The sequence below is a fragment of the Eubalaena glacialis genome, chromosome 11, assembly GCF_028564815.1.
Source record: "Eubalaena glacialis isolate mEubGla1 chromosome 11, mEubGla1.1.hap2.+ XY, whole genome shotgun sequence".
NCBI classification, from domain to species: domain Eukaryota; kingdom Metazoa; phylum Chordata; class Mammalia; order Artiodactyla; family Balaenidae; genus Eubalaena; species Eubalaena glacialis.
In genome coordinates this window covers 49,266,418-49,292,876 of record NC_083726.1, presented here as the reverse complement: position 1 = coordinate 49,292,876, position 26,459 = coordinate 49,266,418, and the positions used below count along the sequence as shown (strand labels likewise).

Here is a 26,459-nt window from a genome sequence, read left to right as displayed (position 1 = left end):
ATTTCTCATTCTGAACAAACCTTCATGTTTGTATTAGTTTTGTATTTATGATTTTATATCCTTTTACTTTAGAAGACACCCCTCCCCAAACTTTAAGCCTCAGGTTCTACAAAATCTGAATCTACCCCTTGTTTCATGGCCACCCAATCTAAAGTAATCACACAGTCTCATGTCACTGCATGTCCATTCTCTCCTGGCACTTATCACTCTCTGACATTTTCCCTTTCGAATATATGTAGAGGGCATTGATGCTTCGCCCAGAGCCCCTTTACCAGCGGGTGAACCTGTAGCCCCTCTCCTGTGAATGGCACAGCTGACAGCCTACACCTGTGACCTTCTCTGCGGACTCGTCCTTGACTGAGGAGCCACTTCAGCTGGGGTGGCCAAGGACTGACAGAGACAGGGCTGCAAAGCTTCATCCCCTTGCTTTAAAGTACAACTGGAAGATACGGTTTGCACGCCAGAGCCCCCAGTGATCAGGCCAAAGTGGGCTTTGACCTGAGCTCACTCTTGCTCAGCTTCTTCCCCATCTCCAGCCTGGTTCCCTCACCTTTCACAGGTTTCTTCTGAGTACATCACGTGCACCCAAATGGCAGTAGTTCTTTTGAATTCATCAGGCCCAATTCTGTGTTACAGAATTGGGGCTAGTTATAGAATTGGGGCTTCAGAGAATCCAGATTAATGATGAATGGCTATATCTGTATAAAGGTTGGGAATATAGGTGACCAGGGTGGATATCAAGGGAAGCAACTGATAGTTGCTTTGGGAAGCTCTTGCCAGCTAAATCTGGGTGCTGGAAGGGTTCGCTGTACATGACGGGTGCAAATACACGGCTTGACAGTCTCTGGCTGACAGTGGTTTATCTGCTGATGGTCTGTCTCCTCTCCTCTCTAGAATGTAAAGTCAAGAGAGTGGGAACTTGATCTGTCTTGCTTGCTGTATACCCCTGTTGCCTGGTGGCATGGAGTAATTACAATAACACAGGGTGAGATGAGTAAACATTGAATAAATATGCAAAGTCCAGTCACTCCACACATATTTTTTCTAATCCTTGTGACAACCCTGAGAGGTAGATATCGTTTCTTTTCCTCTTACAAATGGGGAAGTGAGACAGCACTTTGGTTAAGTGCCTTCCTCAAAGGAACACCCCTAGGGAGTGCCCCAGCTGAGCCCATTTGCTCCCTGCTGGCACCATCCTCTGACCTTGGGAGGGGACCCAGCATTTCCTTGTATCACTCTGACCAAAACGTGGGCGTGGACCCTCCCTGATCCATTGCAGAATAGGCTGTGTGGATGACAAAAGGACACGTGGCACAGAGAATGATTCAGAGACGCTGCAGAGTCAGGACCTAACCTAAGGCCCTTTTCTCTGCCCACTTCTGCCTCCCTCCCAGGTTACCACTCAGTGACGAGGAGCAGCCACCCCCTATCAATAGAAGTGATTCAGGTGGGACTTCCCTGGTGGCACAGTGGTTAAGAATCCGCCTGCCAATGCAGGGGACACGGGTTTGATCCCTGGTCCGGGAAGATCCCACATGCCGCGGAGCAACTAAGCCCCTGCGCCACAACTACTGAGCCTGCGCTCTAGAGCCTGCGAGCCACAACTACTGAGCCTGCGTGCCACAACTACTGAAGCCTGCGTGCCTAGAGCCCGTGCTCCACAACAAGAGAAGCCACCGCAATGAGAAGCCCGCGCACCGCAACGAAGAGTAGCCCCTGCTCGACACAACTAGAGAAAGCCCGTGCGCAGCAACGAGGACCCAACGCAGACAAAAAAAAAAAAAGAATGGGGAAGCAGACAGGGGTCAGTTCAAGTCAGGCCTTTAAAAAAGGAAAAAAGTGCTTCAGGCAATTTCACAACCTGAGACTGGGCCTCGTGTTGCCTTCCTACACCTACCATGCCTGCGCCTCCTCCAAAGTCTGCTCCCCACTCCCAAACCGACCTCTTTCCAGGGTAGCTGAGGAGTGGTCATTCCCTTCAGGACACCCTCTCCTCCCTGGGAGCAACAAGATAAGTTTATAATATCTGGCAGTATATTTCCAAAATCTATTTTACTTACTCTTAATTATTCTTAAATTTTTAACTTGAGATATAACTGACATATAATACTGTAAGTTTAAGGTGTACTTGTTGGTTTGATACATGTATATATTGCAATATGATTACCACGGTAGCCTTAGCTCACACCTCTATCACATTATATAATTACTATCTCTTTTTTTTTGTGGTGAGAACAATTAAGATCTAGTCTCTTAGCAACTTTGAACTTTATAATACAGTACTGTTGACTCTAATCTCTATGCTGTGCATTAGATCTACAGAACTTATTGATCTCCTAGTTGCAAATTTGTACTCTTAAATAACATCTCCCCATTCCCCCCATTCCTAGGCCCTGGTAGCCACCATTGTACTCTCTGTTTTTGTGAGTTTGGCTCTTTTAAGTTCCACATATAAGTGAGATCATATTGTATTTGTCTTTCTGTGTCTGACTTATTTCACTTAGCATAATGCCTTCAAGGTCCATCCATGTTGTTGCAAATGGCAGGAATTCCTTCTTTCTCATGGCTGAATACTACTTCACTGTGTATGTATACACCACATCTTCTTTATCCATTCATCCATTGATGAACACTTAGGTTGTTTCCATATCTTGACTACTGTGAATAAAACTACAATGAACATGGGTGTGCAGATATCTGTTCAAGATACTAATTTCAATTCCTCTGTATCTCCTTTCAATTCTAGATACTGACCTCAATTCAATTGCTGGATACCCAGCAATACCTAGGAGTGGGATTGCTGAATCATGTGATAGTTCAATTTTTAGTATTTTGAGGCATCGCTATGCTTTCCATAATGGCTGTACCATTTTACATACCCACCAACAATGTAAAAGTGTTCCCTTTCCTCCATATCCTTGCAAACATTTGTAATCTCCTGTCTTTTTTGATAATGGTCATTTTAACAGGCGTGAGGTAGTATCTCATTATGATTTTGATATGCATTTTCCCGGATGATTAGTGATGTTGAGCATCTTTTCATATACCTACCGGCCATTTGTATGTCTTCTTTGAAAAAACATCTATTCAAGTCTTTGCTTATTTTTAATTGGATTATTTGCTTTTTTTTTGCTATTGAGTTGTATGAGTTCTTTATATACTTTGATATTAACCCCTTATCAGATACATAATTTGTGAATATTTTCTCCCATTCTGTAGGTTGCCTTTTCAATTTATTGACTGTTTCCTTACCTGTGCAGAAGTTCTTTAGTTTAATGTAGTCCCACTTTATTTTTTATTGCCTGTGCTTTTGTTGTCTTATCCAATAAATTATTGACAAGACCAAGGTCAAGGATGTTTTCCCCTATATTTTCTTCTAAGAGTTTTATGGTTTTAGGTCTTACATTTAAGTCTTTGATCCATTTTGAGTTAATTTTTGTGAGTCGTGTAGGATAGGCGTCCAGGTTTTATTCTTTTGCATGTAGATGTCCAGTTTTCCCAGCACCATTTATTGAAGAGACTGTCTTTCCCCCTGTGTACCCTTGGAATACTTGTCAAAAATTACTGTAGCATATATGCATGGGTTTATGTCTGGACTCTCTATGCTGTGTATTTACTCTTAAAATCTCTCTCTCTACCCAGCTGTAATGTTTTCAGTTCTCCTTAGAAAGCTTTCATGAAATTTAATGTGTTCTCATCATTGACTACCTTCTTACAGAAGGTAAGCCAAAGTACATGCACTGAGTGTTTTATAGTCTGGTGTTGGGGATGAGGTGAACCCACATGAGACAATTATTGGGTAGTACAAAATTAAATTATAAGTAACACAGAGAATTAAGTTTACACAGAAGGCAAAAATACTTCTGTCTGAGCCTCTCAAAGGAGAGGGCAAGATCATTTGTTGTGGCTGCATTTGTTGGTAAGTTCACACATCACGAAGGTGATAAGGGTGAGCTTATGCATGCAGTAGTGGGGGTCTCCACCAGCCACTGTTGTAGATGGGACTGGAGGAACCCCCCTCCCAGCTTCTTACTCCTGCTTTCTTATCCCTCCTTCAACTTCTGATTCTCTTTCCTATCTTCCCCTTTCTATTGTTCTTCCTTTTCTCCTATTATTCAATGTTGCTCTTCTCCCCTTTTCCTTTAGGATATGAGATTTCATCATATATTCTACTATTTATTTATTCATTCATTCATTCATTCATTTTGGCTGCTCCGGGTCCTGGTTTCCGCACGTGGGATCTTCGTTGTGGCATGAGGACTTCTTAGTTGTGGCATGCATGCGAGATCTAGTTCCCCGACCAGAGATCAGACCCGGGCCCCCTGCATTGGGAGTGCAGATTCTTACCCACTGGACGACCGGGGAAGTCCCATATATTCTACTTTTGAGGATGCAATTTATAGAAGAGAAAGGGGTCCCGAGCCTCACAGACCTGCATGCAACCTCAAATCTGTGCCTTTTTGGCAAGTTATATAACCTCCTGTATGGTTGTTAGCATAACCGACACAATCTTGGGCCCTTACAGTTTCTCCTGTCCTCCTGCTGACCCTATCCAGGAATGTACTGCGCAGTAAATCACTTCTCTATCATCCAGGGCTTTGGAGTTAATAGATATTGTTTAATAATCATTAGGGCCAGGTAGCCTCTATGCTTTGTTAGTCCCCAAACAATGATGAAAACTTTTGCTGATGTATTGCTGGCGCCCACAAGACTAGTTACCCATTCATAACTCTTGACTTAGGAATGCATACCCTGTTTCCAAGAACCTACCTCCATTCCACAGATTAACTATAAGTTGTCCCAATGGCCCCTTGGTGGTGCTCAGTGCAACTGCAAATGCTTCTGTATCGTTGTCACCCCATCCCACCCTGTGAGTAAGTGACCCTATAATAAACTCATCCATTGATTATATTGAGCTGCCTGCCTCATTTTTCAGTCTCAAGATACCTTCTTAGTACAGTGGGCACTTTTCATTCCCTCTGTCCTCCAACACCTCTCAAAGATCCATCTCCTTATCCATAGAACTGGGGACACTAATCTCTCTCATTACATTATTTGGAGGAATAAATAAGATAATATATGTAAAGTGCCTGACACATAGATGGCTCTATGTAGCTGGTTATTTATCCCCTACTTCCTTTTTCCTTATTTTCTTTTTGCAGTACTATGCATGCAGTAGTCATTGAATAGATGCTTACTGAATGAGTATTTACAGTTTAATTTGGTAGACCCTCATATGCTTTGAGTGATTGAGATTAGGAGTGATTTAATAATTATTATTATAACCCATTTATTATTTTATGACAGGCACTGAGGTTGGGGAAGTACTTTTTATATAATATCTGACATGACTCTCCCCAAACATGTAAGATAGGCATTACTTTTATTATTAATGATACGGCCTGTATTGCTCAGGATCCACACTTCATTTTACATATTAGGAAGGTGAAGCTTAGAGGAGTTGAGTAATTTACATGAGGTAAATTATATGAGTAATTTACATGAGCAGAATCTTGACTCTAGAACCCAAACCCTGAACCACTAAGTTAGACTGTAGGTTGCTTGTTATTTAATCCCCAGCAGCCCCATAAGGAGGATAGAACCCCACCACTGGAGGATCATTTGTTTCCTGAGCGCAAAGTGAAATCATCCTTCTTAAAGAGAGTATTAAGTAATGTGCAGTTATACAAAATGGAAAGATTTGAGACAGGGCCACGTTGTTCCATTGGAAAGGATGAATATTCAGGGGTGGGGGAGATGGAAAATTAGCGGTCTGGGAGGAAAACGTGTTGAGAGAGACTTTGTAGGGCAGCCCAGAGATGGTGGATAACAGAAAGTTCTAATGGGAAGTTTTACTAGATTGTTTGCAGCTTAAGATGCAATATATGCCTTCTCTTTGTCTGCCACAGCATCTCTAGTAAGACTGATGTTGTTCCCTGAAGCTTTGTGTAAACTGAGCCCTATTTTCAAAGCTGGAGAAGAGTCGGCTCACAAGGAACCATGACACCTGGGCTACAGATCAATGAAATTCAGACCTTATTTTCCTGTTTTCTTTTCCCACCATTTTCCTTCTCTTCTACATCTACAGCCTTGTCTTCCAGGCTTGTGTCCTTATTAACTCAGCTTCTGTCACAAAAACTTTAAAAGACCTTAGAGACCATCTAGATGTGAATATAACAAGGTTCCCTAGGAGTTCACTGGGGTCTCATATATCCTTTGGAAGAAGCAGAGTCAGAGTCAGATATGTGTGTGTTCTACTACATAAGTATATATATATAAGGATATTGACATTTTGGTCACTGCAACACCACCAAATTGGTGTTAGACTGTCACTGAATGTGTCCAAATATGATCCTAACCAAACTGTTTTCTAACAAGCAGGTCACAAATGCAAAAATAAGTTGGCAAAATCCTAATAATGTGCTCTCTCATCTTATTGGGTGGGCCAAAAGGTTCGTTCGGTTTTTTCCGTAAGATGGCTCTAGTAGCACTTAATTGTCTTTAACTTCATTTGAAACAATGCTGTTAGATTGTATGTGACAGCTGACATATCAGCATGCATTTAAGAAAAGACTTATCAAAATTGGTGAATTTTTGTGTAGACATTTTAATATTGAAGGTGGAAGAAAAAAAGCAACATTTTCAGCATATTATGCTTTATTATTTCAAGAGGGGTAAAAACACAACTGAAATGCACAAAAAGATTTGTGCAGTGTATGGAGAAGGTGCTGTGACTGATCGAACGTGTCAAAAGTGGTTTGGGAAGCTTTGTGATGGAGATTTCTCGCTGGACAATGCTCCACAGTTGGGTAGACCAGTTGAAGTTGATAGCGACCAAATGGAAACAATAAATTGAGAACAATCGTTATACCACGTGGGAGACAGCTGACATACTCAAAATATCCAAATCAAACGTTTGAAAATCATTTGCACCAGCTTGGTTATGTGAATCGCTTTGATGTTTGGGTTCCACATAAGCGAAAAAAACCTTCTTGACCATATTTCCACATGCGATTCTCTACTGAAACGTAATGAAAATGTTCCGTTTTTAAAACAAATTGTGATGGGCGTTGAAAAGTGGATACTGTGCAATAATGTGGAAAGGAAGAGATCGTGGAGCAAGTGAAATGAACCACCACCAACTACACCAATGGCCAGTCTTCATCCAAAGAAGGTGATGTTGTGTATATGGTGGGATTGGGAAGGAGTCCTCTATTATGACCTCCTTCTGGAAAAGCAAATGATTAATTCCAACAAGTACTGCTCCCAATTAGACCAACTGAAAGTGGCACTCGACAAAAAGCATCAGGAATTAGTCAACAGAAAACGCATAATCTTCCATCAGGATAATGCAAGACCGCATGTTTCTTTGATGACCAGGCAAAAACTGTTACAGCTTGGCTGGGAAATTCTGATTCAACCGCCATATTCACCAGACATTGCACCTTCGTATTTCCATTTATTTCAGTCTTTACAAAATTCTCTTAATGGAAAAAATTTCAATTCCCTGGAAGACTGTAAAAGGCACCTGGAACAGTTCTTTGCTCAAAAAGATAAAAAGTTTTGGGAAGATGGAATTATGAAGTTGCCTGAAAAATGGCAGAAGGTAGTGGAACAAAAGGGTGAATACATTGTTCAATAAAGTTCTTGGTGAAAATGAAAAACGTGTCTTTTATTTTTACTTAAAAAACTGTAGCCACTTTTTGACCCACCCAATACATAGAAACTGATAATAGATCAGATTGCATATTGTTGGCAGCAAAGTGAAATAGCAGTCAGAGCAATGATTCTGAATCATGTTTAAAATGCCAGGGCTGGGGGGAGGGGATATGGGTGAAGGTGATCAAATGGTACAGACGTCATTATGAGTTATGAATAAATTCTGAAGATCTAATGTACAGCATGGTGACTATAGTTAACAATACTGTAGTGTATATTTGAACGTGGCTAAGAGAGTAGATTTTAAAAGTTCTCACCACATACAAACACACAATATGTAATTATGTGAGGTGATGGATGTGTAAACTAACCTTATTGTGGTAATTGTTTTGCAATATATACATATATCAAATCATTATGTTTTGTACCTTATACAGTGTTATGTCAATCATATCTCAATAAAGCTGGAAAATAAATAATTTTTTAAAATAGCATCACAACAAATAATAATAAAATGACAGTAATTCCTGCAAAATAGAGACCAACTGATAAGAGGCAGGATGTCTTGAACTGTTTGGGGAGGTCTGAGGTACATTGCTCTGGAAAGTTTAGTACAGGCCTCTTAAACTTTAATGTGTAAGTGAATGACCTGGAGAGCTCGTTAAAATGCAGATTCTGATTCAGCAGGTCTGAGTTGCAGCCCAAGAGTTTGCATTTCTAACAAGCTCTCAGGTGATGGCAATGCTGCTGGTCTGCAGATCACACTAAAAGTAGCAAGCATTTGATGGGCGGTAACTGTTTCCTCTCTTGCATATTCTGCTTGATACCAGAAAAACGAATTACTGAAGAGGGACAGAGCTGAGCCTGTAGGTAAGAGCTCCCGAATTGACACTTCCTACATTTAGTAAGAGTTCGGGGTAGTTGCACTGCCTTTACTTTACAAATATTTGTTTTTCTGATCCCAAGATTGCTCTATGTACCTGTATAGTCCACGCTTTTAGCAACCCTAGGGTTCACACACGATTTTAAAATAAAGTTTGTTTGTTTAGGTGAACCATGATCTTAGCATATCAAACTCAAAGGGGTTAAAGGACATTAGGGTTGCCTCGCTAGCCATGATGGTGTTGTCATCCTGTTCATCAGTTGGATAAGCCAGACATCTATTCCGGGGAGCTGTCAGTTCAAGTGCAAGTTTGAGAAAGATATTTTCTACCTGAGATTTGAAGAAAGCAGAAATAAGGTGCTGGGGACAAAGGCTGTGTCAGAAGATATACTGGAATAATTCTTCTTTCAAGAAGTTAGATGGAAATAACATCTTATAGTTGTTTAATGTTTACAATTACAGAACAACTTCATTGGAGCTACGTCATTTAATTGTCAAGAAAACCCTAGGAAGCAGCTTTGCCTTTTCTTTTTTAAACAGATGAAGAAACAAGAGCTGAGAGGTAAAGTGATTTGCTCAAAGTCACCTGCTTGAGTGGAGCTGGGACTAAAGCAGAGATCTTCCGTTCTGGTCCTCTTCTCATTACAACATTGACAACTACATCATATGTTTGTTCCCACTAACTTTTCCTGGGCAGACACCAATAGTCTATCCCAGAATTCTTTTCCACTGAGCTCTTAGCTTCACAACCTTCCCAACTCCATGTCCCAGGAAGCTAGAAAGCCACTACCAAGGAATTGGACCTAGTGTGGGATAAGAAACCTATTTCCCCCGTAGAAGTGCTAACTTTTATTATCCACAGGACTGATTATAAAGAGACTCACTTTCCTTGGAGATCTATAAAAGGATAAGCCCTCATTTTTTCAGGTCTAATTAAAGACTCTGGAGGTCCTTTCTAACCCTGGAATTCCATGAAGTTAACTTCCAAGTTATTATTTTTCCATGGATTTGCTCTGAAGTTACAGTGAGGGGATATCTATGCCAAGATAGGAAGAATTCTAAGATGGGTCCCCTGATTCCCTCCATAATGTTCACACCCTATATAATCCCCCTCCTTGAGTTTGGGTGGGACTGGTGGCCTGCTTCTAGCCAACCGAATATGGCAAAGGGGAAGGGATTTTGCAGATCTAATTGAGGTCCCAAATCAGTTGATTTTGAGTTAATTGAAAGGGAGATTATCCTGGATGGACCTGATTTAATCAGTTAAATGTCCTTAACAGAGGACAAGGCTCTCCCTTCGGTCAGAGATTCTCTCTCCATTGCTGGCTTTGAAGTACAGTACCAAGTTGTGAGAGAGCCTATGGAGAGGCAAATGGCAGGGAGCTGCAGGTGGCTTTAGAGCTGAGAGCAGCCCCTGGCCATAACCAGCTAGTGAACAGGCACCTCAGTTGTACAACCACAAGGCGATGAGTTCTGTCAACAACCTGAAGGAGCCTGGAAGCAGATCCTTCCCCAATTGAGCCTCCAGATGAAAATACAGCCCAGCTAACACCTTGGTTGTAGCATTATGAGACCCTAAGCAGAAGGCCCAGCTAAGCCATGTTCAGACTCTCGACCAACAGAACTTGTGGGATAATAAAAGTGTGTTGTGTTAAGTTGCTAAGTTTATGATAATTTGTTATGCAGAAATAGAAAACTAACATGCATGCTTTATATTGCACTTGCCTTAATAAATCTTAATCCTGTTCTGTTTCTCCACTGCACATCTATTCACCTCTTCAAAGTGCCAGTTAAAGCTCACTTAGGCTCAATTTTGTCCTGAGAACAGGGTAGAGCACAATAGGACACTTAAGGTGGCAGAACTCCTCCCTGGAATAGAAGGAAGACCTCACTCCACACCGCTATATTTATGAATGATATTGCAGTCCAGTCCAGTTGACAATTGGCTGTGAAATCAGCACAAACCTTGGAACAATCCTTACACTTTACTCTGATTTTCCAACTTTTGCCAAGAACCACCACAGCAAAAAGCCACTTAATGATATGCATTCTGGGCAGTCCTGCTTGAAAGTCCTGCTTGAAATTTCTGTTGGAGAAAGCAGTTAAACTTGACTTAGTTTTCGTAATAAGAATATATTCTGAGTTTTCTTTAGTGAGATTTTCCAACACAATGTAGGCTTAGAGATACATCCATTCATTTAATCATTTAGCATTGACTCTGGGCCATGCTTAGTCCTGGGCAGTGAGGATATAAGGGTGATAAAGATAGGGCACTTGCCCTCGAGTTGCTAGGGAAGAAGATAGGCAAGAAAACCAATAATTACAATGCAACATGAATGAAAAAGGCAGTGGGTGAGAATCAGGAGTCCAAAAGAAAAAACTATCCCCCCAAATTACTACATTGAAGTTTATTGTTTATTTGTCTCTCCTAAGAGACTGTGAAGGCTATTCTTTCTATTACTATTCTTTAGATTCTAAATACTTAGCAGTGTCTGCAAATAGTAGTTATTCAATTCTGTATATCACTGAAAGAAAGACAGCACAATTAAGATCATATCATTATTTTATGTCCCATCAAAAAGAAAAAAAATGCTGCTAATTAAACTACAACATGCCAGAGATCATAAACAGATTCTGATTTCAGCCATGTTAAAATATGGGGGAAAATTCTCAACTTAGAGTTGATATATAGCAAGTAATCACTGACCTGTTGTGTTGAATATCTAGAGGGATTATGGGAGTAATAGAGATTTCAGAGTGGATTTCAAAGATATAAGGTACGTTCATAGCATGTCATCCAGCAGTGTACACTGTCAACTCAAGCCAAGTTGTCAGAAGAATGACCTCTTGAGTTCTTGACCCCAAGACCGACAGAGCTGCGTGATGATGTATCTTTAAATAGCTCTAAGAGTTGTAAGGTGCCAAAGCTATGAAAGAATGAAAGATCCCATAAAGTTTAAAATTTTTTAAATAGATAGAAAATACATTTACTTATCTTAGAATCCCATCTAATTTAAAGGTCTTTAGAGTTAGACCAGAAAAAAAAGAAAAAGCATCTACTATTTTGGGTTGAACTGTGTCTCCCTACAAATTCTCGTGTTGAAGTCCTAACTCCAGTACCTAAGACTGTGACCTCGGAAATAGGGTCATTGCAGATATAATGTTAAGATGAGGTCAAACTAGAGTAGGGGGTCCCTACTTTAATTTGCCTGGTGTCCTTATAAAAATGAAAAATTTGGGCACAGGCACATGGGGAGAATACCATTTGAAGATGAAGGAAGAGATAGGGACGATGCATCCACAAGCCAAGGAATGTGAAAGATTGCCAGCAAACCATCAGAAGCTGGGAGAGAGGCCTGGAACAGATTCTCCCTCACAGCTCTCAGAAGGAACCAACCCTACCAACACCTTGATTTCAGACTTCTAGCTTCCAGATCTCTGAGATAATAAATTTCTATTGTTTAAGCAATCCAGTTTGTGGTATTTTGTTATGGCGCCTTAGCAAACAAATACATCTCCATATCCTAAGAGCTAAAGAAACACCACATCTGGTCACATGACCAGTCTGGGTAAAAGTTGCAGACCTCTGTGAGTAGGCAGAATTAAACAGTGTGATTCAGAAGACCAAAACTCTTTCCACATTTTGAAATCTATGACACAACGTCTGTAAAAAGATGGTCTGACAGTGAGAAGAATTGCTTCAGATGTCTGCAGCTCCAGGTCCCACCTCTGACCAAAATCTCTGATCATTAGAATCCTCTAATAATTAGGGTGGTTAATTGTCATCCTTAGTAGCTGGGCAACCATAGTCTGGATGGTAGCACTCTCCCCAGTCTTTCCATCCCAGGAAGATTAAGAATCGGGTACAGAAAAATTTAAAAGAGTCAAAATGAAGATATTAGTATGTTTTATATTAGGAAAGGATCTGTGTACATGTGACATGTTTCAGGTGTCCTTCATCCTCTCATAGAACATTCTACCATCTAGGCTGGAGAGGCACAGAGCTTGTGTTGACTCATGAGAGTGGATCATTACATTTTCAGGAACTTTGCAAGCTATTAATAAACAATGTTCCAAACCTTGCAACTGCACAAAAATCTAAAACCATGGCTAGCACTGTTGCAACCAATAGTGCCCAAGCAGAAAGAGGTGCCAATTTAGTGAATATAATTTGTATGAGGGTGAGAAATAGTTTACTAGCAGATGGCATATCAAATTTAACGACAATACTTCTATTGGGAATGGGATGCAACTCTGTTAAATCATGGTCGAACTGCAACCACAGTTTGGCTACAGATGCAAGAGTTTGACAAAAATCTTCAATGACATTCTGAGGGAATCAGTTGACTATATGGCATTTACAATCAAGAGTATTGCAGATTTTATTATTATTTGGAAATTGTGTGCTACATGTATTTACTATTATCCCCCCTCCCCCACAGCCAGTTGTTAAACATTTACCACCACTGGGGAGACCGACCATTAACAGATACTCAGATAATACACAAATAAGATGAATCCAGGTGGTGGGAAGAGCTATGAAGGCATTAAAGCAGAGTGATATGGTGGAGAGTGACCAGTGGTTGGGGAAAGCTCACAGAGGGATGAATGACTAAAAGTAGCTGGCCGTGTGAATGTAGGGGGCATGTCCTTCTGGAAGGGCAAGTTCAAAGGCCATGAGGAAGGAAAGAATTTGTGTGTTGCTATTATTGTGTTGTTAGCAGTATCTGCACCTGAGATCCCAAATCCGAAGTCTCCACTTATTCCTTTCTTCCCTGATCTATATCTGGGAACCACCCAGGGTCATTGTCCCTTTGGCCCCATGGAAACACCTGTGGTTGCTGGCTTCTTCCATGAGCCCTCAGAGGTCTGTTCAGTTTAGATAATAATTGTACTGTACATGCCTTTCTTGGTTCTCTTCTTTGGTGGAATTCAAAGCCCTGGAACCTATATTTTTCCATTTTCCCTGCTCTTAAGTTAACTTTCTTACAAAGTTTAAACTAGACTGCATCTGAAGCCTCAAGACTACCTCCCCACATTCTCTAACGGTGCAGCTGTGATCCTTCCAAGAACCTTGTTGCAGGGCTTGTTTAATGCCGCCCTTGGTTAAGGGCAAGCTATTCCTCGTCTATGCCTTTTAAAGAATGTTTATTCTTCAATTCGGTTTTGGAAATTGACAGCTCCTAAAGTAAAAGGAGACAGTTTAGGGCAGATGTTTTGATTTCCATACCTTCCATAATCCCACTGATTCAGTCATTCACGGTTCCCGAAATCTGGAGGCCTGCCTGGGCTGTGGGCTCAAAGGATGCTTATTTTTAGTGTCACAGCACTACATTCAACTATTAAATGCCACGGCCCTAATTCATTTCTTAATGATGGTGCAAATGAGTTGAATATTTCACATGGTCGACTTTTAACTTCCCAAACATCATTAAACAAAACCATTACAGTGATATATTCGCTCCAAAAGATAAGTACTTTGGCTGCAGCATGAAATAGCTAATTAGTAATTTAAAATATGGTGCCTTGCCTTTTTTCCCATTTAGTTTATAACAAGGGAAACTTTTCTCCTCCCGAGGCTGAGGGGCTGGTTCTTCTCACAGACTGTCTGCAGAGTGCTTCCCTTATCGCCAGCGCTCATGAAGCAGCCTGGAGTGTTTAAGTTAGCTTGTGCAATTACTAACGTCAAGTCAGTTGCTGACATTAGAGCCAGCTGCTTGAAGTGTCAGCACAGCTGCTTTGTGGGATGAGAACAAAACCTTACCACTGCTCCTTGTTCTAAGGCTAGGCTATAAGAAAATGCTGATTATGAACCAAGGGGCTCATAACATATTCATTTGTGCTCTTTTTACCACCAGTTCAGATTTCTAAGATAGCGAAACCTAAGTTCAGGAATCTGGAAGCAAAAGCAAAAATGTGCCCCTGATTCTGAAACAGTGCTCTATTACTCATGGATTGCAGGATCTGTTTTTTTTCCATTTTTTGATAGTATGACTCACAGAGTTTTTAAGGAACCACTCATGAGGACCCCATTCTCTTGGGTAATTAAAGTTCCTCCTGGGTAAGAACAATAGTCCCTACTTCCGGAATGACTGAAGACTTAATAGCTCTGACCATCTAAGCAACTCTGAACACAGGCAAAGCCTTCCTGCCGTGAGGCTTTGCTTCAGCATGTTCTGGTCCAGATGGACCCAGTGACTGCGTTACAAAGAAGCCTAAAATGGAACAAAAGAAAGAATTGAATAGGCCTGGACAAGGCCGCCTCACCAAGGCTGGGGCAGAATGGGGCGGAGGGAAGCACTGTGCAAGCCCAAAGATTCTTTCATCCTTTTTATCCCAAGCTCTGACCAGGTTTAGTTTCTTTAACATCCTGTATTAATGCATTCGATGCAAACGTGATTGCCTCTAGGCAAGGGAATATAGATGATTATAAAATGAGTGATTAAAAAAAATTATGTGAGGGGAGCGACAATTTCCTCTTCCCTTCCTCTCCTTGTCCTTCTCTCTCTTCCTTGTGCTAAAAACAAAGGTCAACCCAGTAAATTTGAAGATCTCATTTGCTTTATGAGGGGATTTGTGAAAGGACAGCACCCCATCTAGGAACTAGAAGGGGGCTCAGAGGAGCGGTACAAAATGGAAGACTTTCATAGAAAGAGGTGGGCAGGGGGAAGGAAGTCATTAGCAAAAAAAAAGAAAAGGTTATTCTGGGCCAGGACATCATCTTTTCTGGGGTGGGGAAAGGCAGGGTTCTTTATCATACAGGTCACTTCAGGTGTTGATCAGGAACCTTCAGATAGACTGTTTTAAAGGTCACATTTCTGGGAGGGGTTGAAACAACAATTAAGTCCTGGTTGGCTGTAGTCAGCTGCATATGACTCCATTTGGGGCTTGTTATTTTTTAACACTTGGGTTTTTAAAGATTAAGAAAAACAGAACAACACTACGTTTTGCTGTGGGAGTGTAGTTTCACCAACTCCCTTCCATTCCAGTCTATCACAGCTGTCAATCAAAGCCAAACAACCAAAGTTGGCCCTAATTCAAGAGAAGAAAATGTCTTTTATGACACACTTTGACATGTGTTGGATGATTTAGTAAGATCATGGTTTCTCATCTCATTTTCCAAGACTTCCTGAGTTCATCTTTTCCCCATTTGTCATCATTTTCACTGACATTTTCTTCTAATGGTCAAAATATTATCTTTTTCTGCTCTTCACACTTCATTAGTTGCGTGACTCTGGCCAATAAGTCTTCAAATAAGAAAACAGAAAAAAAAATTTAAAGAGAAAACAGCTGTCAACTGAAGAAAACCGCACAACCTCAAAGTTGTGAGTTAAATTTTATTCAGGGACCTTACTGAGGACTCCTGCCTGGGAGACAGCCTCTCAGGTAGATCTGAGGAACTGCTCTGAAGAGGTAAGGGAGAAGCCAGGATATATAGTGGGGATTTTTGCTGGGAAAAAAAACATGTAGTCGAACATCAAAAGATTACTGCAAACAACAAAAGGTTACTGCTAATCACAAAAAATAGTCACCTAAAGTTAATGATTTTAGTGCTTTTCTATGTATGGGAAGATGAAAAAAATCTGGGTTCACTGAAATTATTCCTTAGATATGCATCTTAACTGTCTAAGCCAGTACCCAAAGCACAGAATGCTTCCTGTTTTTCTCCATCCTGAATTCCCCTGAGGGTGCACCGTCAGTGGGGAGCTACAGTGGCTAGTGGCTTGATCCTTGTAGAACTGGGATGGCAGGCAACATTCTTTGTTTACTGGAATGGCAGTTCCTCGTCCACAGAGATATTAGTATGAAAAGTGATGAAGTGCCTACCAAGGCCATCGTTCTCAAGCTGTGCTCCAAGGTGCCCTGGGGTGCTACAGCAAACTCACAGGGATGCCACGGGATATTTGAAAACTTGAAGAGAAGCACAGGATCTATTCAGATGCTGCACCAACTGTAAGCTCAAGGTAGTTCACAGGATCAGCATTAAACTGTGCAGCATCCCTTACCATGGCCTATACTTGTGAAATATTGTGCAAAGTAGTGTAGAACAGGGAATGAGGATGATGATGTCTAGTTATTGAAATAAATTTCTAAGCCCAGAGTGGAGCCACTCCTGAAACCGAGCAGGACCCTGTGAGTCTCCTGGGCAAGGAAGTCTTTCCATGTCCCCCATTTCTTGTCTGTAGGAAATAGACTCCAGCATCCATGACCTACCCTGAGTCCCAAAGGGCAGATTCGAACAGCTGCTAATGAGGGAAGGGAGGGGATGCAGAGTCAAGGGAGGAGCAGTCAAGAAACAATAATGCAGCCTTGGGGCAGGGTCCTGGTTCCACCACAAGGGATACACATAACAATATCTTTGAGCTCTTTATAGAACTAAAACCCCCAACAAATGGAAAATGTTAGCATTCTTCATTCTAGAGAAGACTACCTGAGACCAGATTAAAGGAGTGCAGGCCCTGCACACACCCTAATCTTATCAGCAAACCTGCCCTTGAACCGTTGCTATAAAACTCCTCACCAGGGAATTCGCTGGCAGTCCAGTGGTTAGGACTCCACGCTTCCACTGCAGGGGGCATGGGTTTGATCCCTGGTCAGGGAACTTAGATATTGCAAGCCATGGCCAAAAAAGAAAACCAAACAAACAAACAAACAAACAAAAACTTCTCACCAAACCCTCCCAGGTTGGGACACACACAGGTTTTCGAGGCACAAGCCTGCTGTGTCCCCCTTTGCCTGGCAAAGCAATAAAGCTACTCTCTTCTACTTCACCCAAAACTCTGTCTCCAAAATTTAATTCATCACTGGTGCCTGGAGGCCGAGTTTTCGGCCTCACTCCTGCCCTGGGTACCACATCAGCTAACCAAAACTTAGGTAATTTTCATGTCCCTGTAAATGCTGTGCTTGACCAGAATCACAGGATATCCATTCAGCCAATCCCCAAACACCAAGCCAGCTCTGGGCTGTAGTCTTATTTCCTTGTTCCTTATTCCTTTTTAATTTTTCTTTTCCTTGTTCCTTATTCTTTATCCTATAAAAGCTTCCTGCCATCTACCTTATTTTGCACTGAAGTGTTCAATGAAGTTTGTTTGTATCACCTAAATTGTCTCTTTTAATCGTTTTTAATAAGTCTGATCACAAGGTTTGAGAAGCTCTCCAGTACCTAACAGACTACATATCCCTTAATAAGTAATTTTGGTTATTTAAGAATGAAAAAAAACTATTATTTTTCTTTCAATTTACATGTACAATTTTTTTTTCAAACAGCTACTAAGTTGTTCAGACATAAATATTTATTAAGTTGTTTAGACCTAATTAATAAATGGAACTATTAGGTATTTCTTTTGTCCTAGGGATACTGAAAAAATTACCAAGACACTAAGAATGCCACAAATGGAGAAAGTTTGGGAACGTTTGTATCAAAGTATCAAAGAAATAAATATGAATAAGAGCATGAGAAAAACTGGAGGATATAATATAAAACTTATACTGGAGATGAATATACAAGGTATTGGAAATCGAGGGGCATGAGGCAGTAGAATGTAGACATTCCAGCTGATCTTTGAGGTGGTCTCTCCATGGTAGCATTACAATAGTGATATAGGACTCTCAGGCCACCCCATACTTCTGTCCACAAATACTGGCAGTTGCCATTGACCTATGTGGACATACTTCCCTGTTGAGTTTAAACACATCTTCAGAATCCTTCTCAACTCAGTGCTCAGACAGCCAATCATCTGTTTGAGCTGACACCTGAGATAAAATCTACCTGCTCTCCCTGTTATAAATCTAATTCACAGCTGTACAGTCTCAAAAACTCAGAATTTCTCATTCTATCAGAACTTTTTCAACACCTGTGATTAAAACTGTCCTGTGCACACAGATTCACACTTAAATAATGAGGGGGAACCACTGTAGGAGCTTAAATCTGTCTCTAGAATTTGCCCAGAACCCCTCATCCACCCCCTGCCTACCTTGATGGGTACTTTTTGCTCTTTTTTTCTCCCATGGCTGCTTGAAACCTCCTTCACTGGGAGTTAATGTTTCAGCTTCTCCTCTCAGCCTATCGCATCTGATCACCTCGGGACTCACTTGCTGGTTTTGATCTCAGCAGCCCTCCACAACATGGCTCTGGGCATCTGTGCCCTGATTTCTCTGGGGTCTTGAGTAGGACCCCACCCCCGTCAAGCCACCTTAGGTCCTACTCCTCCTGTGATGGTTAATTTTATGTGTCAACTTGATTGGGCTAAGGGATGCCCTGATAGCTGGTGTGTCTGCAAAGGTGTTTCTGAAATATATTAGCATTTGAAGAAGTGAACATAGTAAAGCAGATTGCCCTCCCCAATGCGGGTGGTCAGCATCCAATCCATTGAGGGTGCCAAATAGAACAAAAAAGGTGGAGAAAGGATAAATTAGCTCTCTCTGCTTGAGCTGAAACATCCATTTTCTACCCTTGGACATTGGTGCTCCTGCTTCTTAGGCTTTTGGACACAGATCAGGACTCACACCACTAACTCCCTAATTCTTAGGTCTTTGGACTCAGACTGAATTACACCACCAGCATTCCTGTTTCTCTAGCTTGCAGATAGCAGATCATGGGACTTCTCAGCCTTCATCACCTCATGAGCCAGTCCTTATAATAAATCTCCTTTTATGTCTATCTTTCTATCTATACTGTTGGTTCTGTTTCTCTGGGGAGTCTGGATTAGACTCTGAGATTCTCAAATGTGGGTGTTGGGGAAGAAGACATCTTTCTCTACCCTTCTAGGTTCTTCTGGCTGGCCTAAGAATTAAATGGCATGAGACAGATTAACAGAAGAAAATCAAACAAAGTTTAATAACATGTATACATGGGAGAGACCCAGAAAAAATGAGTAACTCATTAAAATGGCCGAGTTTTACATACCATCTTCAGCTAAGGACAAAAGAGGATATTGAGGGTGGGGAGAGTCAGTTTGGGAGGTTACCAGGAAAAGCACAGTAAACATGGTGAGATTGTGATGCAGATTTAAGTCTTTGCCTTCTCCATTGATAAGTTTCTTGAGTACTAGTCACCCTACTCTTCCTGGTACAGTGAAGAGGACATCCTTACAAATGGAGATTTCCCTTTATATATGTAAATAATTCTTACAAAAGTGTAACTCCTATTCAGTTTTCAGAGTGTTTCCCATGTCTGCTGTTTCTCAAAAAATAACCAGCTTAAAATAATTCATATGCCAAAGAGACATATTTTGGGGTGACAAATTCTGCTTCCCTACATGGGAGAATTCACTAACACTAATTGATCCCGCTGTGATGGGCTTATGTGCTGTGCTAAAGTGGATGGATTTTATTGCGTAGATAATTGGAAGTTGATATTGTTACTGAACTGAACTTGGATCTGCTCACCCACTGCACAGCAAAGCCAATTTACTGACACCAGGTTATGGTGAAGGAAAGTACAGTGTTTACTGCAGGGTGCCAAACAAGGAGAATGGGCAGTTCGTGCTCAAAAGACCCAAACTTCCAGATGGCTTTCAGGGAAAGGTTTCTAAAGGCAATATTTAAGGTGAGGGTTGTAGCTCACAGACTTTCTTCTGATTGGTTGGTTGTGAGGTAACATGGTGATATTTCAGGAATCTTAATCATCAACCTTCTTGTTCCAACCAGTCTGGGGTCAGCATGTAGTCACCATTCTCTACCTGGGTGGGGGGTCTTAGTTTCTGCATAACAACCCAAAGATATGCATCAGATTTTTTTTTTTTAAACATCTTTATTGAAGTATAATTGCTTTACAATGGTGTGTTAGTTTCTGCTTTATAACAAAGTGAATCAGTTATACATATACATATGTTCCCATATCTCTTCCCTCTTGCATCTCCCTCCCTCCCACCCTCCCCATCCCACCCCTCTAGGTGGTCACAAAGCACGGAGCTGATCTCCCTGTGCTATGCGGCTGCTTCCCACTAGCTATCCATTGTACATTTGGTAGTGTATATATGTCCATGACACTCTCTCACCCTGTCACATCTCACCCCTCCCCCTCCCCATATCCTCAAGTCCATTCTCTAGTAGGTCTGTGTCTTTATTCCCATCTTGCCACTAGGTTCTTCATGGCCTTTTTTTTTTTTTCCTTAGATTCCATATATATGTGTTAGCATACTGTATCTGTTTTTCTCTTTCTGACTTACTTCACTCTGTATGACAGACTCTAACTCCATCCACCTCATTACAAATACCTCCATTTCATTTCTTTTTATGGCTGAGTAATATTCCATTGTATATATGTGCCACATCATCTTTATCCATTCATCCGATGATGGACACTTAGGTTGCTTCCATGTCCTGGGTATTGTAAATAGAGCTTATGCATCAGATTTTTATGTATATCCCTTGAGGAGGAACTAAAACTGTTTTACTGCTGAACTTGCTTGTGACTGCTTTTCCTTTGTTTCTACATTCCCTCACTTCCCTAATTAGTAACTGCTTGAGTCTGCTCTTTGGAACTCAAGGAAGGCTTAGGGGACCAAAGCCTTTTTCTACAAAGAAGAAACAGGACACAGAGGGGCTTTTGTACCCAGAAGTGTCCCACAGGTTTCTGTTTGTTATATATATATAAATACACACACACATTTTTCTGGCTATAGATTTATTTAACACAAAACAATCTCCTCCAACTTTATTGAGGTAGCTGACCATATCCACAACCGAATTCACCTCTAAACTGGAATCTGGTTGCTGACCCCACCCCAGCCTTGATTTTCTTGTCCACACCAGGGGGCACAGAGCTTCTCTGTAGGTGTCTCTGTAGGTGTCCCCTCAGGTGAGTCTTGCAGGTCACTCTCTCTCCAGACCCTTGGGCCTTGACCTGCCAGTCTCAAGACAGCTGTGGCTCAGGAGGCAGGTGGAAGTTATCACAGAGATACTGGACACCCTCCTTGGTAAGGTACCAATAGAAACGTCTTCAGGCAAACTGTTCTTTCACATAGCCTTGTCATTGGAGAGAGTAAATGGCCTTCATAATGTAAAGATTGGGTACATTCTTATCTGCCAGCTCCAGGCTATAGGAGAGTAGAATTTGCCACCCTAAAATATGTCTCTTTGGCATGTTAATTGTTTTGAGGTGATTATTTTCTGAGAAACAGCAGACATGGGAAGGGCTCTGAAAACCTAGTAGGAGTTGCCCTTTTGTAAAGGACATCTCCATTTGTAAGGGTGTCTCCCTCCTTGCTGGAAGAGGAGGATGACCATGATCTCTGGAAACACTTATCAATGGAGAAGGCAATGACTTAAATCTGCATCCCACTCACCCTTGTTTACTTTCTTTTCCTGATAACCTCCCATCACTGACTCTCCCCACCCTCAACATCCTCTTTTGTCTTTAGCTGACAGTGGTATTCAAGATGAGGGCTTTGGCCATTTTGGTGAGTTACTCAGTTTTCCTGGGTTTCTCCCATGTATACATGTTACTAAACTTTGATTTTCTCCTATTAATTTGTCTCATGTCACTTTAATCCCTAGACCAGTCAAGAGAACCTAGAAGGGTAGAGGAAAATTTCTTCCTCCTCGACAGGGTGTTTAGGCATGTGGATATCCTTCTTGGCCACCATCAGTCCCTCCTTAAAAAGGAGTCAGTGAGTGGCAATCTGGTTCTTCTTGGGCATCAAGATCTTTTTTTTTTTTTTATAAATTTATTTATTTATTAATTTTTTTATTTTTTGGCTGCATTGGGTCTTCGTTGCTGTGTGCGGACTTTCTCTAGTTGCAGCGAGAGGGGGCTACTCTTCGTTGTGGTGTGTGGGCTTCTCATTGCGGTGGCTTCTCTTGTTGAGGAGTACGGGCTCTAGGCGCGCGGGCTTCAGTAGTTGCAGCACGCGGGCTCAGTAGTTGTGGCTCGCGGGCTCTAGAGTGCAGGCTCAGTAGTTGTGGCACACTTGCTTAGTTGCTCGACGGCATATGGGATCTTCCCAGGCCAGGGCTCGAACCCATGTCTCCTGCATTGGCAGGAGGATTCTTAACCACTGTGCCACCAGGGAAGTCCCGGGCACCAAGATCTTGATGCTGTAGCCTCCAGGGCTGGAGCTGGAAAACACTCAGGTCTATATTTGAGCAAGATTATTTGGGTAGTGGAACCTAGCAGGACCCTGGGGCTCCTGGGCACAGAAGTCTTTCCGTGTTCCCTGTTTCTTGTTTGTAGAGAATAGACTCTAGCCTCCATGACCTTCCCTGAGTTCCAAAGGGCAGATTTGAACAGTTGCTAATCAGGGAAGGGAGGGGATGCAGAGACAAGGGAGGAGCAGCCAAGAAACAATAGTGCAGCCTTGGGACAAGGTCCTGGTTCCCCTTGAAGGGATACACATAACAGTATCTTTGAGCTCTTTACAGAACTAAAACCCCCAACAAATGGAAGATGTTAGCATTCTTCATTCCAGAGAAGATCACAGTTTGATAACCTAGAGAAGCTTATCAGGAGACCACCTGAGGCCAGATTAAAGGAACCAGAAAAGCTCATCAGGAGACCACCTGAGACCAGATTAAAGGAGTGCAGGCCCTGCACACACCCTGATTTTTTATCAGCAACTCTGCCCCTGAACCATTGCTATAAAACTCACCAAATCCTCCCAGGTTGGGACAAACAGTTTTTCAGGGCACGAGCCCACTGTGTCCCCCTTTGCCTGCCAAAGCAATAAAGCTATTCTTTTCTACTTCACCCAAAACTCTCTGAGATTTGATTCAGTACTGATGCACAGAGGCCAAGTTTTCAGCATTAGTAGTACGGTGATGGAAAGATTGAAAAGAGAGAATTCTTGTGAGTAAACACCTGATGTTTTAGTTGCCTGCAATCTTAATTATGAGCCAACCATATAATGGGGTTCTGTGGCTACCAAGCAATCTCACATCAACCTTAGACATTAGAGAAATTTAGCATTCATATCAAGAAAGGACAGAACCCTTCTAGACCATGCACTGATCAGATCATGTCTGTGTTACATTATTCAGTTTCAGCACTCACATTTTATTTTATTTTATTTTATTTATTTTTGGTCACTGTGCAGCTTGTGGGATCTTAGTTCCCCGACCAGGGATCAAACCCAGGCCCTAACCACGGGACCACCAGGGAATTCCTGCAGCACCCACATTTTAAAACAGGCAATATTGTAACATAGATTCTCTCCTTAACCAAACTTAGGCTCCTCTAAGACCTATTTTCAACTAGGCCTTGAACTTGGCCCATGTCTTATCTTCAGCCTACCTAGCCCAGTTGTAGTAAGAATCCTGCTAAGTCAGTTTACTTAGAATCCTTCTACCCTTGATGTTGCCTCCTAGTAATTTTCCATCCACTGACTCCTCACTCAGCTCACTGGCTATAAATCCCCAACTGTCTTGGCTGTATTTGGAGATGAGCTGAATCTTTCTCCCCTATTACAATACTTTGATTGCAATAGCCTTTTTAAAAAGAATTTTTGTCTGCATTGTGTCTTCGTTGCTGCACGTGGGCTTTCTTTAGTTGCGGCGAGCAGGGGCTACTCTTCGATGTGGTTTGGGGGCTTCTCGTCGCGGTGGCTTCTCTTGTTGCGGAGCAGGGGCTCTAGGAACGCGGGCTTCAGTAGTTGTGGGACGCAGGCTCAGTAGCTGTGGCTCGCGGGGTCTAGAGCACAGGCTCAGTAGTTGTGGCGCAGGGGCTTAGTTGCTCTGCTGCATGTGGGATCTTCCCGAACTGGGGATCAAACCCGTGTCCCCTGCATTGGCAGGTGGATTCTTAACCACTGCGCCACCAGGGGAGCCCTGCAATAGTCTTGAATAATGTCTTCCTTAACATTTTAACAAATGTCAGAATAATTTTTTTAACAATTGACACATTATAAAGTGTCCTGAGAGGATGACCCAAGAACTGAAGGGTCTTGAAATCACATTACTTGGGGTACAGTTAAAAGGTCTAGGGCTTAGTTACAGAGATGTGATTTTAAAAATAGCATAGTTTTTGCTCTGCCTGTATTTCAGTTACTGTGCAGCAGGGGTTGCATCTTGAGAGTCTAAGGACTCAGGAGTGGGGTGTGTCTAGAGGTTTGGTAGGAACTTCTGTCCAGGAAAGGATCAAAGGAAGAACCAAGGAGGCCTCTGGGGGAAGTGAAGTCAGGCAGAGAGAGCCATGTTATCAGCCCAGAGGAGAGCAGTGTCTGGGAGGAAGAAATATTCCTCTACCCTTCTAGGTTCTTCTGGTTTAAGAACTAAAATTGACATAAAACAGATTAACAGGAGAAAATGAAACAAAGTTTAATAACATGTATACATGGCAGAAACACAGAAAAACTGAGTAACTTGCCAAAATGATCCAAGCTTTTACCTTAAATACCATCCTCAGCTAAAGACAAAAGAGGGGTTGATGGTAGGGAGAGTCAGTTACGGGAGATTACCAGGAAAAGCACAGTAAAACAAGGGTGATTGTGATGCAGATTTAAGTCTTTGCCTTCTTCACTGATAACTGTTTCTAGATATTTTGTCATCCTCTTCCTCCAGGCACAGTGAGGGAGACACCCTTACAAATGAAGATTTTCTTTACAAATGTAAAAGTTTCCTACAAAAGAGCAACTCCTACTTGGTTTCCAGAGCTCTTCCCAAGTTTGCTCTTTCTCAGAAAATAACAGCTTAAAACAATTACTATGCCAGAGAGACATATTTCACGGTGGTAATTTCTGCTCCCCTACAGTGGGGACTGTGGTGCTCACCATGGTCTCCTCATCAGGACTGTTGAAAGAGTCCTGAGGAGAGGAGAGATGAAAACAAAAACAGTTCTGTTAGCATCTCTATAAGCTGTTGGAGGAGAATGGCTGCTCTACTATGGTTCCTCCTCACAGATGAAGCCTCACTGTATTCACTCCAGTGAGGCATTCATGTGGGGATTCTCATGCTCATGCTCTTGTCTGGACCTAATCCCAGTAGAAAGATAGATACAGGGAAAGGGTCTAGAAAGCAACTAGACCCAGGAAGAAGGACTGGAGACCTCACCTGGTGTCAGTGAAACAGGAGGGAAGGGAGCACAGCACAACCTTTAAAAGAATGACATAGCCATAGGACATGACAAAAACTGGTTAGAACCAACTAGGTCCAAAATGGCAGAAGATATGACTTCCAGTAGACCTTGAGCCTCATTATATTCTCATTGTAATACGTTAGCATATGATAAATGACACACCCACCAGTGCCATGACAGTTCTGAGGCCAACCGTAAAAGGCCAAAAAGTGGACGGTGACCCAATTCCTGGAAATCTCTGTCCCTTTCCCCCAAATAGTTGGAATAATCCGCCCACTCACTAGCCTATGAAATTACCCAGCCCATAAAAACTAACCATGACATATTTCAGGCCTCTCACCTTCTGAGATGGCCCACACTCTGTCTGTGGAGTGTGTGTCTCTCTAAATAAATCCACTTCTTACCTATCACTTTGTCTCTCACTGAATTCTTTCTGCAACAAGACATCAAGAACCAGAGCTTCATTAAGTCCTGAGACCAGGTGTGTGATTTCAATTAAAAGACCGAGGGTTCAAGTCCCAATCTGAGTTGCATGGTTTTGGTTTCATCAGCTCTACTTTTGCCAGCAAGAGCGGTACTACATGCCAGGAGAAGAGGATGCATTGGCCAGCAAAGATGACACACTGACTTTAATGGAATTTGAGAAGAGTTGGGGTCCCTATGATTGGACAGGTTGGGCAGAACCTAAGAAATACAGCTCTAGGACTGTACTTTTGACAATTTTTATCCCCAGGCTGGTGTTGCCAAGGAAAACATGATTACCTTTGTAAAGATATGGATAATGATTTCTAAGAGCATAGTACCCACCTTCCTAATCCTAAAAGTTCCTACCTAGTGCAGTGTCTGGCATATACATATAGGGGCTCAGACATTTGTTGATTTCCGAAAACATTATAGGACAGTCAT

General features: G+C 41.9%; 1 pseudogene; it reads right to left on the bottom strand.

The window, feature by feature from the left end:
- Positions 1–21,200: 21,200 nt before the first annotated feature.
- LOC133101656 (small ribosomal subunit protein eS10-like) overlaps positions 21,201–26,459 on the bottom strand; it is a 119,008-nt pseudogene continuing 113,749 nt past the window's right edge.